Source organism: Mirounga leonina, unplaced genomic scaffold (genome assembly GCF_011800145.1).
Source record: "Mirounga leonina isolate KUSES-001 unplaced genomic scaffold, KU_Mleo_1.0 Mir_53, whole genome shotgun sequence".
Taxonomy (NCBI): Eukaryota; Metazoa; Chordata; class Mammalia; order Carnivora; family Phocidae; genus Mirounga; species Mirounga leonina.
This window is the reverse complement of record NW_023270807.1, coordinates 85,698,232-85,721,927: the sequence shown is the minus strand read 5'-3', so window position 1 is coordinate 85,721,927 and position 23,696 is coordinate 85,698,232. Positions and strand designations below refer to the sequence as shown.

The 23,696-nt window shown below is 39.4% G+C and overlaps 1 protein-coding gene and 1 long non-coding RNA gene across 12 annotated transcripts in view; one reads left to right on the top strand and one right to left on the bottom strand.

Annotated features, from left to right (window-relative positions):
• The window catches only part of EYA4 (EYA transcriptional coactivator and phosphatase 4), a 264,919-nt gene extending 241,564 nt beyond the window's left edge, over positions 1–23,355 (bottom strand). For 2 of the 11 annotated variants that reach the window (XM_034990689.1, XM_034990697.1), the window contains exon 1: positions 22,238–22,617. The gene's annotated coding sequence lies outside the window, so the exon portion shown is untranslated. Of the gene's footprint in view, positions 1–22,237; positions 22,623–23,131 lie in introns of those variants that run through there. The other 9 variants (XM_034990685.1, XM_034990687.1, XM_034990686.1 and 6 more) reach the window with 9 other exon arrangements.
• Positions 23,164–23,696, top strand: part of LOC118000800 — a 36,741-nt gene continuing 36,208 nt past the window's right edge. The window contains exon 1 of the long non-coding RNA XR_004676559.1: positions 23,164–23,249. This is a non-coding gene — a long non-coding RNA (uncharacterized LOC118000800). The remainder of the gene's footprint in view (positions 23,250–23,696) is intronic.

The window sequence follows — 23,696 nt, the reverse complement described above, 5'->3', positions numbered from 1 at the left end:
CTCTAAATAAATAAATAAATAAATAAATAAATAAACAAACAAACAAACAAACAGAATCTTAAAAAAAAAAATCTTGAGCCCTCTTTACAGACATGTGGACAAACCTGGGTCTGCTAAGGAGAGACAGAAGAGAGGTGACCCAGAAAGAGTCGCAAAAGAGAGGATGGCAAGAAAGTCCTGGCAGAATTTAAGGACCTGGATCTTATTACTCCTGAAGTCTCCACTGTTTCCGTGCCCTTCCTGCTGCTTGGCTGTTCAATTCTTCCTTGGATTCCATGAGCTATCTTCAGAGCCTTCAACTAAATTCCCTCCCTTATAGAGCATACTGCCTAACATAAAACTGCAGTTGTAGAGAAAGTCTAACAACTTATATTTGGATATTATAGCTGGACTCCCAACTGTCAAGAGGGCATTGCTTTCACAACCTGCACACCGAGTGACCTACACTCCCCTCCAAATTTCACGAATGGGTCTGTGAAGCTGGGACAGGCACTGGCTGATTCCAACAGCTCAGGCAGCATGCCAGAGATGGAAGCCAACAGCACAAAGAACATCTAGCTCCAATTCTATGGCCAAATGTTCAGAGGTGGACACGGGCATTCTTTGACCATGCACGTGATGCTCCTCCCTACCTGTGCAAAAGGAAAACAGCAAAAGTGTCCAAGAAACAGATCTGGGTGAGCAGTAATGAGCACTTTGCTTCGCTTCACTCTCCTTAAATGAAACCAAACTAAAAACTAGATGCCAAGCTATTTTGTTCTATAGAGCATGAACTTTGCAAAATAGTCCATGTAACACAAAATGTTTCCTAAGAATGGGGTTAATTCTCATGCTAAAATTATAACAGCTCAATTTCATGATAATCACCTGGGTCATTAGTGATAGGTTCATTTTTTGGCAATCATCTTCCTAGAATTATAAGTTATGACCCCTTGATTTTTGACAAGCAAGACCAGCCAAGTTTTTTCTATGTTGTTTGGGTTTGTTAATTGTTGTTGGTTGGCTAGTTACCCTAGAAAATGCAGACCCAGTTATATAACTGGATGATCCCAGAGAAACCTCTGAAGGAATTCTGAGCCTGGGCAATTTCTGTTACCCTACAGATACTCAGGCAGACTCTGCAGGCTCATGTGCTTCCTCTGTCTCTCCTCCCAACCTAGATTTCACAATTACTCTGCTGAGCTTTCTGTGTACCCTGGGATGGTTCATCTAGCTCTGCTTGTCCTGTAACTTGGCAGGAAAACTATTTGAGCCCTTTCTCCTAAATAGTCTGTTTTCTCAGCCATAAACCTCTCTTCCATACCTAGGAAATTTTTTTGATGAAGAATATACTGACCCTATGTATTACTTAACACACATCTGATGACTTTATGCCCCTCTTGAGGAAAAATTGTTTCACTTTGAGAGACTTTAAAAATACATCTCCTAAATTTAGTATTCCCCTCTTGAAACCCTAGAGGTATAAAAGATAGTTTTGCTAGAGGGAATATAAATTTAGTGATTCCGAATAAAGACTTCTGAATAAAGCAGTTCTGTATGTGAGTCCTTGCTTTACCACTGGATAATGGTACAGCCTTCCGATAGTTCATGAATGCTCTAAATATCATTCTCTTCACACATAAAATAGGAACAATAATGATATCTGTGTTGTATTATGTTGAGATTAAATAAAATCATGTATTTCAAAAATATAAGCCATTTGATTACTCATGACAGAGTGGACCAAGATCTCTGCTTCTTTATTTTCCTTTCTATGTAATGAATTACAACATTTTAACATTTTTACTGTACAGTGAAGTATTATCTATGCAATTTCTTATGGAAATGTAAGGATTTTTAATTCTGCTCTACTAAGAATATTATATTAATCAGTGATCTCTAGAAGGTGCATTAACTACCTATGTTTAGATAGTAGCCAAAGTCACCAGTCTTTGACCAATTCTCTGAACTTACGTAAAGTTTGTAAAAATGAACAATATCTTAATTACATTATTACCATCTACCCCTTTTTAGTTTGCCATTCTACATAACATCAAAGTTGTGACTGGTTTCTTTAGCATTGAGAGACTGATGCTGTCAGCAACAGAATTATAGATGGGTGTGTGAAAGAGAATGGAATATATTTTCAGAAAAGAAGTTTTAAATTGTTAAAAGCAGGAGTGAGGAGCTAGATATTAGTAAATAAATACAGTTTGTTATTACTATATTTTGATACCACTAAAATGCAAACAAAGGATAACATGTGTCATAAAATTGCAACAACTACATCTACTCTGGATTTCTGAAAAACAAGATGAACAGTAACCAAAATTAAGGGACAACTTGAAGGCTGTTGCAGTGATCTAGGTAAAAAAATCAAGGGAATCTGAACTGATGTGATGGCTGAAAGACACTCAGAAAAAAGGTAGATATGCAGTATGACATTAAAGACAAATCAAAAGGACACAGAAAATATGTGAATATAACTCCTAAGGCAAATACGACTTGCAGGTGTCATGCTATGGCTCCTGAAAAATGTGTCATATGGAAAAGTTGAAAGGAAAAGATATTTTTTGTTTGTATGTTATTGTTTTAGTTGTCATTAATTTCATTTATGGGCATGGGCAGGAAACAAAAGCAAGAGGCAATGTATAAAAAGAAAGTCTGAGAATTCTGTCTCTTTTATTGAAGGAGGGCTAGAAAACTCAGCCCACCATCTGACTCAGCAAGGAAGCTTGTCATATGATGGAGCCATTGGGAAGAGAGTAAAAGGAAATAATTACTTGAGATAAATCAAAACCTCAGTCTTGCTCAAATGTAAATTCTAAATTGTTACTGCATCTCTGGTATGGAAACCTCAAACCAAAAAACTAAAATCAAGACTGATCCAGAGGCCTGAAATCCCTAGACTCCAGAGGAAGTAAATGCAAAATTACCCCACAGGGCAGAAAGAATTCTGAGAGAGAAATTAATCAAAAATGATAAGGAAACAAAATGCCATAGAGACAGCAGCTGCAACAAGAGGGAAACTAGGATCCAAAATCTGAGATTATAGGACAATCTGAAAAATACAAGTATTCTTAAAGAGACAGGAGGAATAGAAACAATATTGAAGGAAACCCCCCCAACTATGAAAAATAAATACACAAATTTGGGGGAGAACCATAAAAATGTTTTTTTAAACTATATGCACTGAAATCTTAAAAAAGAAATGAATGAATTAAATAGAAAATTAGATTTAGCTAAAGAAACAATTTGCAAAGTAGAAGATAGAAACAAATAAATTAACAAAAATACTAAGTATCCAGCCCCTTGAGTGAAATTAATGGTAACAAAAAACAATAACAACGCAAACATGTATTTTTCTCTCAAATTTTCCATATCACCAATTTCTCAGGAATCAAGGTGTGACAACTGAGAGTTATCCTTTTGGGGGGGAGGGTGCAGAATCCAATATATAACAAAGTAAACATGAGAGATATAAAATATAACAATAAATTTGACTTACCTATAGCCAAGTTACTTGCTTAAATTCTGTCTACAGTGAATATTAGTTAGGGATTTAATTATATATGATGCTTTTGCCTTCCTAAAATCTCGGACACTTGAAATTTTTTTATCCAGAGTTTTAATTAGGGCTGGATCCAAAGTTTGAAAACCTTCTTCCCTCTCAATAAATCCCCCTCTAGCATCAGAGAATAAAAGCATTCCACTGACTTTATAACTGCATTCAAAGTAGAATCATATTAACAAAAAACTGTCATTATTGCTTCTAAAAACCCAAGGACTTTTTAAGGGCTAAAGATATAAGAATTCAGAAAATAGTATCTCAAATAAATTTGGTGTTGTTCAATTCTATATTGTGCTTCCTTGTTGTATGTTCTGACTTCAAGAGAAACTTAGAAAGAGAATATAAGTGGAATCTACAGAGTCTTATTTCTTTGTCTCGGGATCATGAGGAATATAGAAATAAGTGGGGTTTATTTACAGAGTGATCATATGAGTCTGTAGATAGAATATTTGAAGCTTCTTAGCTCCAGGGAATTGAACCACACCTCTTTCTCCACTTTCTTTCATTTTTTCCTTACATATTAGTTTATAAATCTACCTTTCAGAATTTCCACTCTAGTCTACCCACCAGAGCCACAAAGTATAAGCTGAATCCTGCATGGCAGGCTGTTAGATATTAAGAGAGTGCTATCATTCATGTCACCCCTAAATCTTTTTTCCTCAAGTTAAGCACCCCTAGTTAATAAAACCACGTCTTTAATTTAAAAAAAAAAAAAAAGTCCTTGTTTCCTAACAGGGATTATGGGAGAATTCACTCAGCCACAATTGCTGGGAATGCATAATTGCCTAGGAAATGCATTAAAGGGAAGATAGATATGAACTAGGTCATAGTGCATCATTATTTTTAAACCATTAAATTATAAATTGACATTAAATTATTACAGATCAGCATTAATGTATACCAAATACCACATTCATACCCAGTCAAAAATGAAAAGGAAACCCAATAGCTGAAATGGAAATTAATGGCAATAAAGTTTCAAAGCAGTGAGAATGAACAACCTTAGGATTCTGTTTGTTTGCTGGTTTGTTGAAGACTGAATTATTCTCCAGGAAAATTAAAGAAGAGAAAAGACTAATGTTTAAGCTGCTGGAAGGTCTGGTTTGCCCAGGACTTGAACGTGCCTGAGCTTGTTTGTAGAATCTATGGGTTAGGCTCCCAGGGCTCCAAGTGCTCTTGGGCCTGAGGAGCCTCCTGGGAAAGAACTCTTCCAAGGAAAGAGCTGGTGAGCCATAAAGCTGGAGAAGAGTCTGAGTCCTAAGTCTCAGGGCTGCAAGCAAAGAATAAGAAAACAAACAAACCAACCAAAAAAACTGTCCACTAAACTCTGTAGAAGAGGATGAGGGCAGATGGCAACCCTGTATTATTTGGATTCTCTCTTATAGGGTACTGTGCTGGGGGAAGGGACTGGATACTTTCCTCCTCTGGAGTTACTTGTGGCACCAGCTGTTCAATCCAGGAGAAGTGAGGTCTGACCCAGAGAAATACTATTTTCTTTAAATAAGACTCTTAGAGCTTGGAGAAAAAAAGGGTGAAGAAAGCTTGGGAAAAAACTGGTTAAACTAGTAAGAAAAAGATCACAATAAGAATTAAAAATGTGAGATGTGAAACTCCAGAAAATGACAGAGAAGCAGAATAATTTGCCCCCTCCTGATCAAACCAAATGTGAGAGATCGCAGAGATGCGGACACCAGTCCTTTCCATACTCTTGATGGGTAGTGTGGTTTCTTCTGGCCAGCACTCGGCGCTCCAGGCCCAACTAGGGCTGTAGCCAAGTTCTTGTTCAAGCCCTGAACAAACTATATTAGCTCCTAAAGAAGCTTCAGTCCTTCTCGTAGATACTTCTGTGGCACGCACCTGGACGATCCAACTTATTGTTTAATGCCTTACTTTTCTTTCATGGTCATGAAAAAAAAAAATACAATAAGTTTCTTTAAAGAAAACATCTAAGATGCATAAATTCAAATATTATTCACACTCCCTACGTCAAGACTATATCTTGCAAAAACATGGATTCCTATATAACGTATAAATTAATGAGTGAATGAATGGACAAGCAAATGAACAAATAAGTAAATAAGGAAACACTCCTAAGGCACATGTCAGGAAATAGATAACTTCAATTTCATGAAGTTGCAGGTTGAATCAGGCAAACAGAATCGTAGATTTCCATGCCTGCCATGACTCAATGTATGGCTTTGGGAAAACCTTGTAATTTCTCCATACTTCAGTTTCTCACCCTATAAAAGGAGTATATTGCTTGAAATTCAATTCCCTCACTGCAGTGAAGGTTTTGATTCAACATTTATAAAACGCTTTTTAGCTTCCCTGATTAATAGGCAAAATACTGTGGTAGTTGCATAATACGCTTTCCAAAAAGTATAAAGGTAACTAGTCAAATCTAATGTAAAATGATACTTGAGAAATAAATACCAGTCATATTTATTACTTCTCCATTCCATTTGCTAAGTCATAAAAATTACTTCTAACAGAAAAAGTATCAAATTAATATTCAAGCCAGTTGAAGTGTTATCATCATAGGTTTACCTATATTTGGGGGGTGGGGAGTTGTTTTGTTTTTCCAGGCTGCCCCACATGTTTATATGGTACAGTCAGGAATGTTGGGCATGGTTTTGAAGGCCTCTAGTGTATTCATTGGTTTCTGGCATTCTAATGCACTCTACTCTTATAACCATAAAAGTACTCTTGAGTGCTTCTGGAAATATATAACAAATCCTTAATCAATTTAAGAGTGTTTTAACTGCATACATGAAATTTCTTGGGAGGAAAATGTTAGCTATTCTACACACATATAGTACTTAAGTTAGCAAGAGAGTTCCTTCTCAAAGGCACAAAGCAGTTTCCCCATAGTAATATAATTTTCAGTTTTATGTGCATAAGTCCTATTGAATCCCTTAGAATAACAGGAAATTCTGCAGGAAGAAAACCCACAAAAATTGATAGCCATATTTATCCAATGCTGGAGGAATAAGTTAGCTATTTTGAGTTGGATTACTCTTAAGGCAATAGATAACCATTAAAGGTTAACCAGAATCTTCATTAACCAGAAATTGTAAGACCCAAATATTCTAGAGACAAAATTTTCTACATAGAAGACTCTAACGATAAAGTCAACTGATTAATACATTTCATTTGAGCATTACTTTAGCCAGGACTTGAGTAGCTATTCTCTGGATTTTGATACATTAAATTTCACATTAAACAGATTATAACATTTCACAGATTTACAAATTAGTACATTGATAAGACAGCCAATATTTTGATCTATAGTAATAATTATCAACATATATTCAAAATGGAGTAATCTCTTTTATAATAACAATACAATGTCTATACCTTTCACCTACATGTTAAAAAACTATAGTAATATATGTAAGGTGCTTAGAATTGTGCCTGACACATAGTTGGCTCTTAATAGAATAAAAATGCATAATTCCTCATAAATTTTCATCAACAACATCTGAGTTAGAGCCATCTCTCCTAATAATTCCTATAAATATTTTATGGCACTAAGTGAAAACATGTCATAAATATGACATATACTGTTTTTATCCTTCCTACCAATTAGTTTAAGAACTACGAACATATATAATAATTATTCTTATAATTCAGTTCTAACTGAGATATTAACCATATATAACATAGATTTGATATATATGGGGTTAATAAATTATTTGTTTTCATCAGTGAACTCTTCCAATTAGTGTATGAGTCTCAAGGAATTTTACCATAAGCCTTCTTATGCATCAGAGCACAAATACTTCTCATGTTCAATTGAGCATAAAATTTTGCACTTGGCTTTTATGAGAAACATGCAAGCATCATCACAGGGATGCAAGGTGTTACAACTTTTGTGAAAAATATTTTGGCACCATCTATGCAATATACACATATTCTTTCACCTATTAATGCTATGTCTAAAGTATTACGTACAGGAATTTTGGATAAATATAGAGAGAGTTATATAAAAATCATCACTGCAACACTCCTTGTAATAGTAAAAAACTGCAAGCAACCTAAATATACACCAAGAAGGGAACAGTTAAATTATAAAACACAGGTATAAATTAAATAGGATTATCCAAAATGATATGTACTCATGTGGGAAAGTATTTAAGATACAGCATATCAAAATAAAAACAAATGTAAAATAAAAATAAATTACAACCTCACATAGTTCTTACATTTACACATGCACAAAAACAAGAGTCTGAAAGGAAGCACACTAAAGTATAATGATTAACTCTGATTTGTGGAATATGGACAAAATGAATAAAGTGAGGGACATCCACTTTTTACTTAAAATAAATCTGTGTTTTTTATCTTTTTATTACTGTAAAACATACACACATACACAAATCAAAAGTAGACAGCTGACAAATATGAAATAAGCACCCCCCACGTCACCAATCAGACCAAGATAAAGGCTATTAACCAGCATTCCAGAAGCCTCTCTCCTTCCCTCTTCCAGTCATTCCCCTCAGGTTAATTTCTATCATATCTGTTTTAATATGTTACACAACGTATGGATTACCTTTTCTTTAAAAAAAATTGATTAAAAAAATCTTGCTTCAGCAGCATGAAGGCTTCTTTTTTGAATATTAAATACACTCAGCAGGTTATTCAAAGAAATCAATTTAAAATATATTCTGAGCATTTTCAGTGTCTTTCCTGCACGAACTGAGTTATTCCTTACAATTCCACGAGGCAAGAGGCAAGCATAATTATTATTCCCTGTGTCCACACCCTGGAGCTGTGGCGTACGGCAGTTCAGTCAATAAGTGCCCCAAGGTTACACTGCGGAGGAACGAGGAACGGCAGCAGGGCCTGGACGCACACAGAGGTAGTCTGATTCCTGTATTTGCCACTCCTTGTCAGACACACACAAAGGAAAGTAAAGGCAACAAAGACGGAGAGTTGGGAGCGCTAGGGTGTCTCCAGAACGAGGTCTTCTTTTTCGCTTCCTTTTGAATACATCACTTAACGTCTCTAATCCAGCCCCCAGCTGCAAAATGAAGACTTAAGGTAAATTTCTCTTCTGATCTGATTCTCTGATAAATAATGTGACCTACTAAACTACAGAGCAAATATGTTTCCTCATGATGTAGTGCAATTACATACTGCATTCAGAAGTGACTCATACAAGGAAATAAAACCACAATTTTTGAAACTATTGGAAACAATAATTTTAATTTAATGTTATTTTTGGACACCGGAGGGTTTTTTTTTTCCCCCTAAACAAGCAAGTTGGTGGTTTTAAAGGGTCTTGCTCATCTTTTTGTGGAAAATGCCTAAAAACAAACCACTAAAAACTAAACAAAAAATTTTCCTTCCTCAATTGTGCCTGAAAAAAGACCTAATTTCTCTCACCAAAAGGCCACACATACTTTAACAGACACATCTGGGATTTCTGGCCCCCATATTTTGAAACATTGACATAAACAAATACAGAACATGCTTCCTCTCAGATGAAATCCGTAATTCTGAGGGTTAAAAATTCTTCTAAATAACATGAAGTGTGTCTCCGCAGAAAGCAACCAGAGCGGCCAAAGTTTGTTTCAGGAGAAAAGTAGAAGTACAAAGACTATAAACCTCGACTAGAATCTGTCTTTTTAATTTGGTTATTCAAAATGCCAGTTCATGCTGGAAATATCTTTTCTTCTTCTAGAAAATCAAGAATATCTTAGTACAAATGAACCTTTAAGTAAGTTAGAATAAAAAATAATCAATAAACTTGCTTCTGTGACCATAAGGAAAAGAGAATCAGTTTCCAAACTGTAAACAGGATTTTCTTTGTAGTTATCTGGCTTTGGATGTGTGTCCTTTGAAGACATACATGGAATAGAGCAGTTAGTGAATTTCCATCAATATGCCCAAGCACTGGAGTACAGAGGGGGAAAGATAGGATCTCTACCCTCAGTGAGTTCAAGTCTCTCTAGAAGACAGATTCACATATAATTAGCCTGAGCACAATGTGCTTTTATATTAAGAGCCCCAAAAAGGTGCTATGGTATTACAGAGAGAAAAGAATGAATTCTGCCTGAGCCTTAGGGAAGGCTTCCCAGAGGAGGTGACATCTGAGCTAAGCCTTGAAAGGTAAGTAGATTTTTTGTCCAGGTAAGCAGCAAAAGAGTAAGAAGCAAATAGGTTAAGGGAGCTGGAGCAGTGGAAGACAAAGGTGGTGAGAGTATCCCAGGGAGAAAAAAAGGAAGTGCCTAATTGTGTTTTATAACACAGAGCATTCATAAAAATAGCTAAGTCTTACATTAAGATCCACTATACAAAGAATCAACCTGAGAAAGTAGATATGTGACCTGAATTCTTAGAGGAGGGCAATTCGCTAATTTATGAACCCAAGAAGTGTTCCTTTGGAAAAACCCCAGAACCTCTGGTTTGCTGGCTATTCTCCAATGAACAGGCTTCCTGTTCAATATCAGGCATAAAGTGTCTGGATGGACTTGAGTTTTGCTATGCCTTCTTTGGACTTCTTGTCAATGCACGGAGCAGAACTCTCCTCCATGGTCTGAAAACTCATGATGTAAGCTCCTGACTTGCAACCCCCCCACAACTTCCCTGGAATGGCCCCCATCTGTCACGGGGTTGCCCAGAACCTTCATCTCTCTGCTAACGTGTAGTTGTGCAAGGTTCATTTCCTCTTAGAAAACAGAAAGACATTTTGATCACATACAATAGGCTACATTTGTAGCCACTTTCCCCTCTTAAAAGTACATTTTCGGGCACCTGGGTGGCTCAGTCGGTTAAGCAACTGCCTTCGGCTCAGGTCATGATCCCAGGGTCCTGGGATCGAGTCCCACATCGGGCTCCCTGCTCTGCGGGGAGCCTGCTTCTCCCTCTCCCACTCCCCCTGCTTGTGTTCCCTCTCTCGCTGTGTCTCTCTGTCAAATAAATAATAATAAAAAAAAGTACATTTCCAAAATTAAAGCATAAACCAAAGGAGAGGCATGAGAGAAAGAGACAGACACATAGACAGAGTATGTTTTTAAGTACCTCTGCCCTGCTTGCTTGAGCATCAACCAGTAAATGATATGAAATCTCTAGGTCAGCTGACTGCTTCCAGGTAACATGACTGCCTGCCTAATATAACTAAAGTAAAACCATTAATCAGACAATGTGTAGGAGTGGAGTTTCAAGTATCTTTGCAATTCCTAATGAGATGACAAAAGTTATATACTGTTTAGACCTCATGAGTATTAGTACAAGCATATATTTATAATACTAATTATTTAATACTTCAAAATAACTTTCACATTCAACCCAAAACTCATGTAGGTAAAGTTACTCTCTCCCACTGTATGTTAACGTTATGTGTTCCCATTTTGTTCCTACAGGTAATCTTCAAACATCTTTCATATAGGCCTAAACTAGGCAGAGGTCAGAGATGGTGCTCAGACCAGTCACATTTACTTAACAATCAACTACAGATCAAGTCGTAGATAAAATGGCTATCAAAATTAAACCTCAAGAATTAGAACCTAAGTTTGGATTTGGCAATTCATCACAGGAGTGCTTTCATGCAATATTCTCATTTGTATTTTCTTCAGATTGTACCACTGTTATTGGACTCAAGATCCTGAAATTGTGGTACACACTGAAAGCTAAGACATATTTCATCTGAAAATTTCTTATCATGAATGAACAAATGATTTTATTAAGTATTTTAATCTTAGGCAGTTGTGATTATAGGTAACTTTACTTTTTCTGACACTACAGACTACAAATAAAAGTTTCTTATTATTGAATTATTTGTCTATGGAAAAATAAGTAATTGTCATTATTAAAAATGAATCAAAAGTATCTACTAATAAATAACAGTAAAAAAATAGAAAAAATAGATACTAAGGTGAGTCAAACAAATACCTACTTCCTATATACTTTCCTAGGTATTCTGCTCTCCCTTGGAGAAAAAATATGCTGAAAATAGTCAATCTGTGTGAAGCTTATCTGTAAATCCCCTCTATGTAAAGTTTATCTATCAATAGAGACCAATGAGAGTTGTTTGATTTTGTATTTAAACTTAGGAGGAAGGTATGAAGATTCTCCACACTTGACTGAAAATAGAACAATTCCCTCATGCAGATGCCTGGGAATCTTTGGACTCTCTCAAGTGATCTTAAGATCTACTTTGGTCATGGGTTCTCAACTGGGGGCAGTTTTGCTTCCAGAGGATGTCTGGCGATGTCTGGAGACAGTCATTCCTCGTGGGAGGGTGCTACTGGCATCTAGTAGGTGCAGACTAGGGATGCTACCTCGCACTCTACAATACACCAGACAGCCACACACACACACAGCCCAACAGAGAATTACTGAGCCCAGGGCGCCTGGGTGGTTCAGTCGGTTAAGTATCTGCTTTCTGCTCAGGTCATGATCTGGGGTCTTGGGATGGAGCAGAGCCCCACATGGGGCTCCCTGCTCAGTGGGGAGTCTGCTTGTCCCTCTCCCTCAGCCCCTCCCCCTCACTCTCATGCTCTCTCTCGCACTCTCTCTCAAATATATAGATCAAATCTTTTAAAAAAAGAAATATTGAGCCCAAAATATCAATAATAAGAGCTTGAAAACACCTAAAACTAATATAACACTGTGTATCAACTGTTGGGAAACACTGGTCTATATATACTGCGGGATTCAAGCACTGCATCAATATTAGTATAGTATTTTTTATTACAGGTGCATCTGGCAGTTCCAGGTAAGTCATAAAAACAGGACCTTAACAATTATATTAACTTCCTTTCCTCCCTCAGTCCCACTCTGCTATACAGTCATTACATCTGAATCCAAGGACTGAGTGATAAATTCTAGAAACAGAGGAGCTTATAACCCCCTATTGTCTCTGCAGAGATAAGAATCATAGCAATATTTAAAGTTATCTTATTAAGTTTACATTAAGTTCATCAAGCCCACTGTCAATTGAAAAGTATACAAATTCTTATAATTGGTACCTTCAGGCTGAGAAAAGCAACCAAGGATTATAAAATAAGAGTACCATTACAGAATGTGCTTAAAATTGCTGAGGGAAGTTGAGGAACCCCATAAATCAAAGCCTTAAAAAAATTCTAGATTATTGCATGGGGAAGTATTTGTTAAAAGAAATTCTATGCAACATAAATGGCCAAAGCTGAGTTTAGAGCACCTCTAATGTCTTCACTTAGGGTTCCAAATACAGCCTCAGATTTCCCAAGATCACCCAAGAAAGCCAAATTTGTACTTGGATCACTGGAGACTCAGTTTATAGTCCCCAGTCTATGGCCTCAAAAAATGACTTCCAGCTCTAAAAATCTGTGAACATTTTCGGTAAACAACCGAAAGAGAGACTAACAATTATAATCATACTAGCTAATACTCATATCAGACACTCTTCTAAATACTTCACATATATTTACTTATTGAATTCTAAAAAGAGCCTCATAAAGTATGTTCTATTATATATGAGAAAACTGAAACAAAATCAGTCTAAGTAACATGCTTATCATTACAGAGTCTAGTGTCAGAGCTGGGGTTTGAACACAAGCAGCCTGGCTCCATATTCTTTGTACTTAACCACTATGCTATAAAAAAGAATCAGGTCCCTTAGATTTCAAGTGCTATGAAATACTCGTATCTTCAGAGATCTTCAGGATACTTGGCTTATCCACTGGATCACTGACTTCTCGATGGTCATATGGGAAATAAATACATTTCTACATACATATACACATACATATAAGCTGGGCCTAGATTCAGAGCTGTAATTCTACTGAGTTAATACAAAAATCCCCGAGGTTGTTCTCAAGGCTGTCCTGCAGTCTAATGGTCACAGCTATCCCTGCTGTTCCCAATCTCATGGCAGAGGATGTCCAGGGCCACCATCAGTGTCCTCGTCCCCATTTTCTTTATTCATTCACTCAACAGAAACCTACCCACCCCTACTCACTGAAGATATGGAGATGACAAATGCCAGTAATCATGTCTGTAAATTCTCAGTCTAGAGCAGGATTTAAATTCACATAATCTATTACGCGTCAATGTGGCAAGTACTGTGCTGAAGGTAGAAACTGGGTGCTTTGGCAGCAAAAAGGAAAGAAACATCCAACTCAGCCTCCAGAGGACAGATGAACTTACTAGTAGAGGTGACATTTTATGACTGCAGTCTTGTAAAAGAAGTCAAAGAAAGTTTCAGGGGCAGAAGAGATGTCTGACAGGTAGAAAGAATCCCATGCACAAAGAACTGTGGTGGAAATGATGAGGGTGTACTTATTTGTACTTATCCATACGGCTAGAGATTCTTGTGACCCAGTGGTGACAGATGAGAATGGCAACCTGGGCAAGGTTCTCAGCACAGAAGGCCCTGTGCTCCCTGCTAAAAATTCTGGAATTGTCCTAGAGGCAAGAGAACATTTTTTGAAGAATTTTAAGTCAAGGAGGGACCTGATAAAAATTGTGAATAATGTGATTGAACATTCCTGGGATGGGGAGGAGAGTTTTGGAGACAGTTCCAGCATAGTCCAGGGTGGTCCCTCAGAACTAAACCAAAGACAATATGACCTAGTATGTATAGGACACACGTCCACCCAAAGCTAATGTGATAACCTGAGAATTAAACCTGCGATCTTGGTTATCATGGTTAATTCACTTACTATTGTTAACCATTCCTTGTGAATGGTATATGCAAAGAAAAAGTAAAACTTATTGTTAAGAGACTAAGAGCCCCAAAGTCCTCAAAATTAACACAGAGAAGTGAAAACCTATTCATCTCACTCTAAATTTTGCACGTCTTTAGCAACACTGAATAAGAAAAAGCACTGAAAAACCATGTATGTGTACCCAGAATTTTGCTAGGTCTTTTCACAAATGAAGCCTGGAAAATCTAAAGACAATGATTAAGGAGACAAAACGGACCTACATTAAACTTCTTGGGTCAACTAAGAAAAATAAAACAGTAGCCTCATCTGAACACCTGAAAGTTAATGTAAAAAATTTAATAGTGTTGCTGTTCTTGACAGAATTTTTGAGATTTGCATTCTTAAATTACCTACTAGAAGCAAAGTTTGAGATTACAGAAAACCTGCCAATGGGAATCTGAAAATGACTCACCTACTTGTGATTAAATTCGGCTAGCGTTACCTGAGTCATAATCATACATGAATATACATCTGCATTTAGATATAAACTTTTAAGTGAAAAGCATTAGCCAATTCAGAGACCTGTTGACTCCCCAAGTCATCACCACTTTTCAACACCTTGGACACATTAGGTTTAGAAGTATTCAATCTCTGAGTCAGAACATTTAGGTCTTTTCAAATCCTTGAACATTGGGGAGTTCAGAGCCAGAGGTAAACTGTAATGAATAGATCAGTCCACGGGGTATATGCAGGGTCTGTGAATTGTGTACATGACCTTCTGGAGAATAAGCTCTCCCAGTATGTGGTACACCTACTTGATTAAGGATAGAATTCCAAATCGAATGCTATTACTTTTGTGAGTAGAATTAAACTTAATGGCATATGAATGTAAATTTTTATGATTTAATTGGTGCCTTCACTAGAAACGCCCCTTTCATTTTAGAAAGAAAAGAGGAAAGAATCATAGAAACAGCAGCAAAAAAATTATATGAAAATCCAAGGTCATGTCCATTTAGGCCACTGCTGATGTTCCTTCATAAAGTCTTTAAAGGGAAAAAGATACTCTCATAAAACAAATCTTTACATGTAAAAAATGTGGTGGGCCTCATTCAGACCTGTACCTCTATGTAGGAAACATACTGATCACTTTTATTTTCTAAGTACTAAATTGAAATAAAGTTGCAGATTGGTTAATAAGAATATTCAAGTAATACTAGGGTGAGCAGACGTACCTTTGGCCCACATATTACTCTGGAGATAGTTTATGGTAGCTGAGAGTTGTTTTGTTTTGTTTTTTAGCGAAGGGCAGGCTAACATACTACAGCAGGTACTGTGAATGGACCCCCTCCTCCGAGGACCCTTTTGCAGTGATTTTCGCACACTAGAAGTCCCTTACAGACACTTTGGGAGCCAGCAATGGCCGGAGGACAGTGTTGGTGAGTGATTCACGGGCCACCCATGTTCTGCTTCACTCAGAACAGTGAATATTTCTCCAGTGGGCACAGTGTCAGTTTTCACTTGGATAAAGGGGTCTGTGGCTCAATACATAAATAAATTAAAAATGAAAACCACTGTTTCAGTGAAAAAAAATACATTCAAGTTATAAAACAGATGATCGGCAGCAAAACAAAAGTGTTCACCTAGAGAAAACCTTAAAGATGTAAAGTCTGAAAGGATATCCATGCAAACTGAAAGTGTTTCCAAAATATGGGTGACCCCGTTATAATTTAAACTTGCCTCTAGAAATGCAGTATGCAGTCCTTATTAGTTGGTTCAACATAAATGCGTAGATTTGAGAGTCATACCCAGCATTCAGGCTTAAAACAACAGCAAAAGTAACAACAGCAACCAAAACCCTGTAAAATCCATAGCATCTAACCAATAGATAAGGCCTGAAAAACAAAGGAAAATTCTACTTATCTGTGAAATATTAAAAAGATCTAGTCATAAGTTCCTGACATTTGGGAAGCATTCTAAAGTAACAGTTTCTCCAAATTCAGTCATTTGCCACCAACCTTCATGATTTTGGCTATTTTAGCCAAGCATTTACTCACTGTTACTTCATCTGCTTCTTTAAATAGGCGCTTTCTAAAATTTAATTTGTTTTACTTCAATACTTCTTTTTGGACTTTTCTTAAACAATATTATCTGTGGGGGCGCCTGGGTGGCTCAGTTGTTAAGCATCTGCCTTCGGCTCAGGTCATGATCCCAGGGTCCTGGGATCAAGCCCCGCATCGGGCTCCCTGCTTGGCGGGAAGCCTGCTTCTCCCTCTCCTGCTCCCCCTGCTTGTGTCCCCTCTCTCGCTGTGTCTCTCTCTGTCAAATAAATAAATAAAATCTTTAAAAATATATATATATATTATCTGTGACATTATAGGTTTAATGTGAAGTTTAACGTATCTTTCTAATATCCTTAGAAATAAATACATAACCAATAATAGAAAAAGGAAATGTTCAGAGAGCACCTACAATGAACTCGTATCTGGCTGGTGGGAGCAACTGCCTAGAGCAACCGTTAAGGATAAGGACTCTGAGGTCAGACTACAGAGTTGGAATCCTGGCTCCACTCCACTGCATAACTGGTCTCAGTTTCCTCACCTGTAAAATGGGAATGCTAAAAGTAACGCATTTATGGCATAGTTGAAAAGATAAAATGAGCTAATCCACATAAACACCTTCAGGTGTTTCGCATAAAGTAAAGCCTCAGGAAATGTCAGCTGGGATGTTATGATGATGATAATGATTGATGATGGCAATGACTGATGACAAGAATGGTGATGACTTACACGGACATAAAAATTACATCTGTATAAAAACAGATCTGACAATTTCTATTTAAAAATATACTTTGAGATATGAACATACTTAAAAAATGCTTTCGGTGTAAAATCTCAAGATGGCTACTCAATTTGGGGGGTTTTGGTGGGTTGTTTTTTTTTTTAAAGATTTTATTTATTTGACCGAGAGAGAACATAAGCAGGGGGGACAGACAGGCAGAGAGAGAGGGAGAAGCAGGCTCCTCCCTGAGCAGGGAGCCCAATGTTGGGCTCGATTCCAGGACCCTGGGATCATGACCTGACCGAGGCACCCCTTCAATATTGGTTTAATGCAACTTCACTTTGAAAGTATTCCAATGTGATGACAGCAATCAAACTTTCAATATAAAAATATCTACCTGTGAAAAAATAATATTTAAAAAAATCCATGGGGTGCATGGATGGCTCAGTCGGTTAAGCATCTGCCTTTGGCTCAGGTCATGAATCCCAGGGTCCTGGGATCAACCCCAAATGGGGTTCTCTGCTCAGCGGGGAGCCTGCTTCTCCCTCTCCCTCTGCCTGCCGCTCTGCCTACTTGTGCACGCTCTCTCTCTCTCCCTCTCTCTCTCTCTGTGTCAAATAAATAAATAAAATCTTAAAAAAAAAAAAATCCTAACATGATAATATAGGTCTTTATCCCATGGCCCCAAAGTACACCAAAATAAATGTACTTATTGTATATAAATAAAAGTTTTAAAAATATGAGCATGTCCTCTTAAAATGTTTCATATGAAGAAAAAATTAGAATTCCTGACATTTTAATATGGTGTTATTCATCAGCCATGGACTGAAATCTCAGGGTGAGAAAAGGGCCAGGCCAATGCTGAAAGGTTTCAAATATCAAACCATACTATTATGTCAGTGACCTAAGATCAATTAGCACCTTTCAATGACAGAAAAGGTTACCGTGAGACTCAGAGGTGCACTCTCTGAAACTATTTTAAACCACCATAAAAATGTGGTATTGATAACTCAAAATGCTTTCTATTTTTAAAATAATCCATTTCATCTCTTTTTCTGAAAGACAGCAAAGGAGTTAGGGCAGTAAGGATAGTGGCATTCATTTTCAGTACCTCTCTACTAGTAGAAACATAGCTGGATACACGAAAGAATCACAAAGTTCAAGAGTAAAATGGTGTATCACCAAGGCATATACTAATGTGTAGTACCAAGAGCAATATTAGGTGACAGTAATGTTTACAAAGTCTTCAAACCTCTTAAAAGCAATCAAAATCGCTTGTACTGTGCTTGAATATGTGATTCTTGTTTATTTTCTTCCACTCAAGTTCAAACTAAATGATGCCAAGTTTGGCTCCATGTACAATTTAATGAATATTCAGTGCCCCCCGTGTTAAAACACATCTAACTGAATGCAGCATTACACATACTGCAATTAAATACACTGCTGCATCTCATCCATCTCTACAACAAATGCCTGAAAGATCGTGTCATTTCTTAGTTCACTGGGGAAAATTCACCAGAGAAGCAGGTACATTGCAATGTCATCCATTCGTTCTCGTGTTGATTTCATGCACCTAGTAACCATTGTAATAAAATCCCCCAACTACATTTCTGAATACAATTAGTTTAAGATACTCCATAGGAAGACACATTGTAAGAGCTTAGAATGTGTAAAAATAATATTCATTTAGAAAAGAAACTGTCGTGATTATATTCTCACTGAAAAAATAAGGTGTTTGATAGAGGTTTGTTCAGTTCTTCAATGAAAAGATTCAAAACAACTTCTGCTTTTGATACTACGCTTTTCTGTTTGTTTCTTAAATGAGTGATCTGAAATATTTACAACCAGACAGTACCTAATTTTAGGTTTTAAGTGCTTTAACAGCTCCGTGAAATATGATCAGCAGCTGCAATACAGAACTATGTGAATAAAGTCCTTATAAAGGGGGCCTGTTTTTACTGAATGTTCAGTGTTCCTGCATTTACCTAAAGGGAAAAAAAAAAGATAATGAAAAAACATAATAAATACCCATGCTCTTAAATTACTTAACACTTCACTAAGTCTTAAAAAGGATTATCTCCCCTCTTCTTGGATTCTCTATAAAAATGTGAGGTTTCATTGGGTAAATTTAATTTTATTATTTGAAAGTTAGAATGTGAATTTTCCAACATCCTAAATCTTCATAACAATAGTTATGGCTTTTCTGCCATTCTACTTTTCTAAAAGTCCTGGATAAATTAATTTCAATGCATAGACTTTTTTAAATGAAATACCAAGCCACATAAATATATTTTTAGACATGGCATCAGTCATTTAGAGCTTGCAACAGAGATTGAAAACATGAAACTGGACACTCTATTTCCCGTGGGTATGTAAAATTTATTTACACCCCAAATCACAACATAAATAAAAAGGAAACTCTTAGAAATGGAAAACTGAGCTTTCTCTTTTTTCTAATTCAAAGAGATTTTTTGGAAGAAAAAATAAATTACAGCAAAATGACAAACTACTCATCTGCCAGCCTCCCTTCTAAAAAGAAACTTTTATGCAAAGGCAATTTTTTTTTTTTCCAGCTAGCTTCTACAAATCCTCTAGAATGCAGCATCTGTATTTCCTAATAAGAATAATGATTGTTCCTGAACCAATTTTTTCTTATACAAATCTTAGGGTTTACTTTTTAATTTTTAAATTTGAACACATGATTTCAATATTATCTATGAATATATACATAAAGCTTTCCATTTTGTATAAGAGAAATTGTTTCTAATATCCAATGAATTAAATACTTCCTAATAAAAATAAGTAAATCTTTTTATTTCCATTATAATTGTGAAACAACTTCTATGATGGCCTTAAAATGTTGAAGGGTACTCTTGTCAGGTAATTGACAAAGGAAAACAGGCTTTTGAAAACCACATGATTTTAAACCTTCACTTGTTATGAAAGACAAAAATATGTCCCTAGCAATTAAAAAAAAAAAAGACAGTTTACAAATAATCTAACTATATTAGTTTCAAAGTTGTAACTGTCAAAAGTTTTAATTTTCTTTCTTGTACAGTCATTTCTAAAAATTGGTTTAACTCTGAATGACTTACAACTTTTAATCGGGTGGAACAAACTATTTTTATGGTTTATAATAACAATAAAAATGGATGCGGTTATATCTGCCTTTGGTATTGTTGCCATAAAAAATCAGATTCTGGCAGTCTAGCTCCACACAAAACAGTCTGTCTCTTGTTACTACTGCTACTTATTTCTTAGGATAATGTTATTTGAAAAACACACACACAAATAAATGCCTTTGAGGGCAGTCTCCTAAAACGCACCACACCACGTATCAAATATTTTGTTTTAGGATTCTCTCCCCGCCCCCTTTCCTCGTTCTTGGTTCTTCAGCTACAAGCTGGCCAGAAACATTATAAAAGAAGAAGAAGAAGAAGGAAAGGAAACATTTCTGCTTAAAACCAAGTTCTACCCAGGAAAGGTTACCAAGTACGATCCTTGTCCTGACGGGGTTTTAAAAATAAAAACAAAAACAACCCGACCAACAAAACACCATCATTGACTTTCAATACTGCCAGCCACCTATGTGTAAATGAAACTTCAGAAGCTGCTAAAGGGGAGCCCGCGGTTGTTAAACACTCCTAAGACTCCCACCCAAGTCCCGAAGGAGCGCGCACAGAAACCGACAAACGCAGGAGGGTGCAAAACGCGGCCGCTGAGAAGAGCAACAAAATGCCATATTCGAGAAGGTATGTTTCGCTACATCAATTACGTTGATCCCAGGGTGCCAAGCCAAAAGGGGTAAGGGAGAAAGAAAACTGTTAAGTATGAGCTCTTAGTGTGAAACCTAACCTGTTGGTTCTCTTAGGTATCAGATTTTGGAAGTGTCTGTAATGACAGCCAGGAAAGCAAATTAATGGCCAAAGGCCCACTGGGTTTGAACACGAGACTCCTGTTACCTCCTTACAGATCAAGTACACAACACACACACACGCACACGGAGATGCTCCACGTGGAACTGCTCTGAAACCAAAACACACGCCCCGTCGCTATCCTGCACCTTGGCAGAAAGGGCCAGGGACCTGCACCTTCCTCCACTGCCCTCAGGTTAAGGATTCATGAATGACTGCCCGCTCTGGAGTGCTGGGGAGAGAGGAGCGGGGAGCGCGGGGAGAAGAGACTGTCTCCAAACACTACCCTCCCCCCCACCCCCCACCCCCACTCGCCCGGAGCACAAACCCCACTAGCCTTCAAGGGAAGGAGGGAGAGGTGGCGGGGAGGACAGACACTGCCACCCCAACGAGGGATTGATCGCTTTGGGGTTTCGCTACCGCCCTGCCACGGGACGCGGTCCGCAAATTTCCTTACAGTCCCAAGCTATTCAAATCATGCTTACAAAGAAAGAGACATCTTTAAAGTGTTACTAAACGAAAAGTTCTGGCTGCTGCGTGGCGCAAAATAAAACAAGCACACACTCGGTCTTCTTCCGAATCCCGCTTAACCACGCGAAAACAGCCGTTTCCAGCGCCTCAACCAGCCCAGACCCAGCAATGTTTGAAACGAGAGAAAACCTGCTCTCCGCAGCCAGGTCCCTTCGTGTGGAGAAGTTATAATCCCTCCATGGCATCCGCGTCCCGAGCCAATGAACGCGACTCCTCTGACAAGGCGCCTCTAATTTCACGGACCCTGGCAAGCTGCAGGAAACATTCGGTCCACGCCGCATAAAAACTATTAAAGTGGGATGGCCGCAGTTTAAAAGGCCGGTTCGTGCCTCGAGATTAGGGCACATGCAGTGAACGTACACACGCATGCAGCATCGTGAAAATGCCAGGAGCCTGGGTCCTCCACCGGACCGGGTCAGCATCCCTGTGTCAGGCTTATCTAGGGGGTAGTCGCAGTAATAAATATCACTGGAAGGATGTACGGGAGCCTGGGGGGAGGTGGGGAATACAGGTAGGGAGCGGCGCTCCGCGTCCCGCCGCGGCCCTGCAGCAGCCCCGCAGGCTTGGAGAAGACCCTCGGGGCGCGGGGTGTCCTCCCGGGCAGAAGGCACCACTGCAGCCCCGGCGGCCTGGGCCTCGGGCGGGCGTGCTGCACTCCGCCTCCGCGCGCCTGCTGGGAATCGGCGCCCACACCCCGTCCCGCCGTACGTCCCCAGTCCCCGGGGCTCCGCGCCCCCGGCAGAGCCGCGCGCACTGCCCCGGACAGAGTTCACAGGCTCCCCGCAATCCGGACCCTGCGGGCGGGGACGAGGAGAAGGGGCACTCACCTCCCCGCAGCCCGGCCTGCCTCGGGATCTGAAGTTCAAGTGTCTGTCCCAGCCGCGGACCCGTGCCTCTGTATTTAGGTATTTACTCTCGTTCCTTCCAGTGTCGGAGTTTCCCCTTCGCGTTGTGCCTCTGGTGAAAACAGGACATCCCCTTCGGCCACCCCCCCAACAAATAGCGTACACTAGTGGGGGAGAAACGGGGCGGGGGGAGAAGCCGGCTCCGAGGGGGAGGAGGAAAGGAGAGAAGCCAAAACTCTGGACTAAGGCAGGGGTGGGGGAAAAGTGGAAGAAAAGAAAAAGAGAGCGCGCGCACCGCCACCGCTGTCGCCTCTGCCCCGCTTTTCCAAGCTAAGCTCTTCCCCCCCCTGAACGGGAGCGACAACTTCACGTGGACAGGCTCGAAGTTTTGCGCGGAAGCCGGGAGCGGCCGAGCGTGCGCCGCGCCGCGGGCAGCCTTGCACTTGCGCGCGGGGTTGGGGGCGGGGGACGCCGCCGCCGGCGTCCGCGGCCCCTGGAAGCCGCCGGGGAGCCCCGGGGCGGGCGGCGCGCAGGGACCAACTCCTTTTTATTCGACCTCGCTGACTGCCTGTTGTCATCGTTCGCGGTCCCGCGTGGGGACCGCTTGGGACCCTCGGAGTCCCTGGTGGCGCCGCAGGAATCTCCGCGCCCTCCGCGCCGCCCCCACCCCGCCCCCCACGGGCCTGGCGCCGGCCGCTGCCACCCGCGATTGAGGGGAGGGACCCGCGACCGCACTCCTCTCCCCGGACGAGGGAACCGCTGTCTGTCCCCCACCTGCTTCTGCGGGGCAGCTCAGGAGTTGCCTGCCACTCCGCCGCTACCCAGTCCCCGGGTGTAGGCCATTTCGGGCCCCCTGCCGGATTCCTTTCCACTTACCCCAAGGGAGAAGACAGAAGGGACTTGGCCTACTTGCAACGACGTAAAAGAAAAACCAACCCACGCCAGTCGGAAGGGACGAAATACCCTTTTGCGTGAAGATGTATGCTAGGAACGAGTAAGCAGTCTGGGGGTAGGCTTTGCTGGGAAGGGCCTGGGCCCCTTCCAGCGCTGGGCACAGGTATAGGCATCCCTTCCAGACGCCCAAAGGTCAGGCAGCGTCAGAGCTTCCCCAGGCACATTGCTGAAGTGACATTTCATGCCTAAGCCTTCTGCGCATGCATTATGCACCCACAGAGAATTTAATATTCTATACGAACATATGTGTATGTCACAACCAGAGGCTGCGCCAAAGTAGACCATAAACAACACATAAATTTTGCATCCGTTTAATCACCTCTCCCTGAAACCTATTGTCTATTTTAGGAGCATCTTTAATTGTCACATCGATTTTAAGTGTTTTAATTTATTGAGAATTTACTGTCAGTCATTATACCGGTCCCTTCTGGTAGGTGTATGTTCGTTTAATTTTCACAACTCTAAGGTGGTTATCGTATGGTGGTTA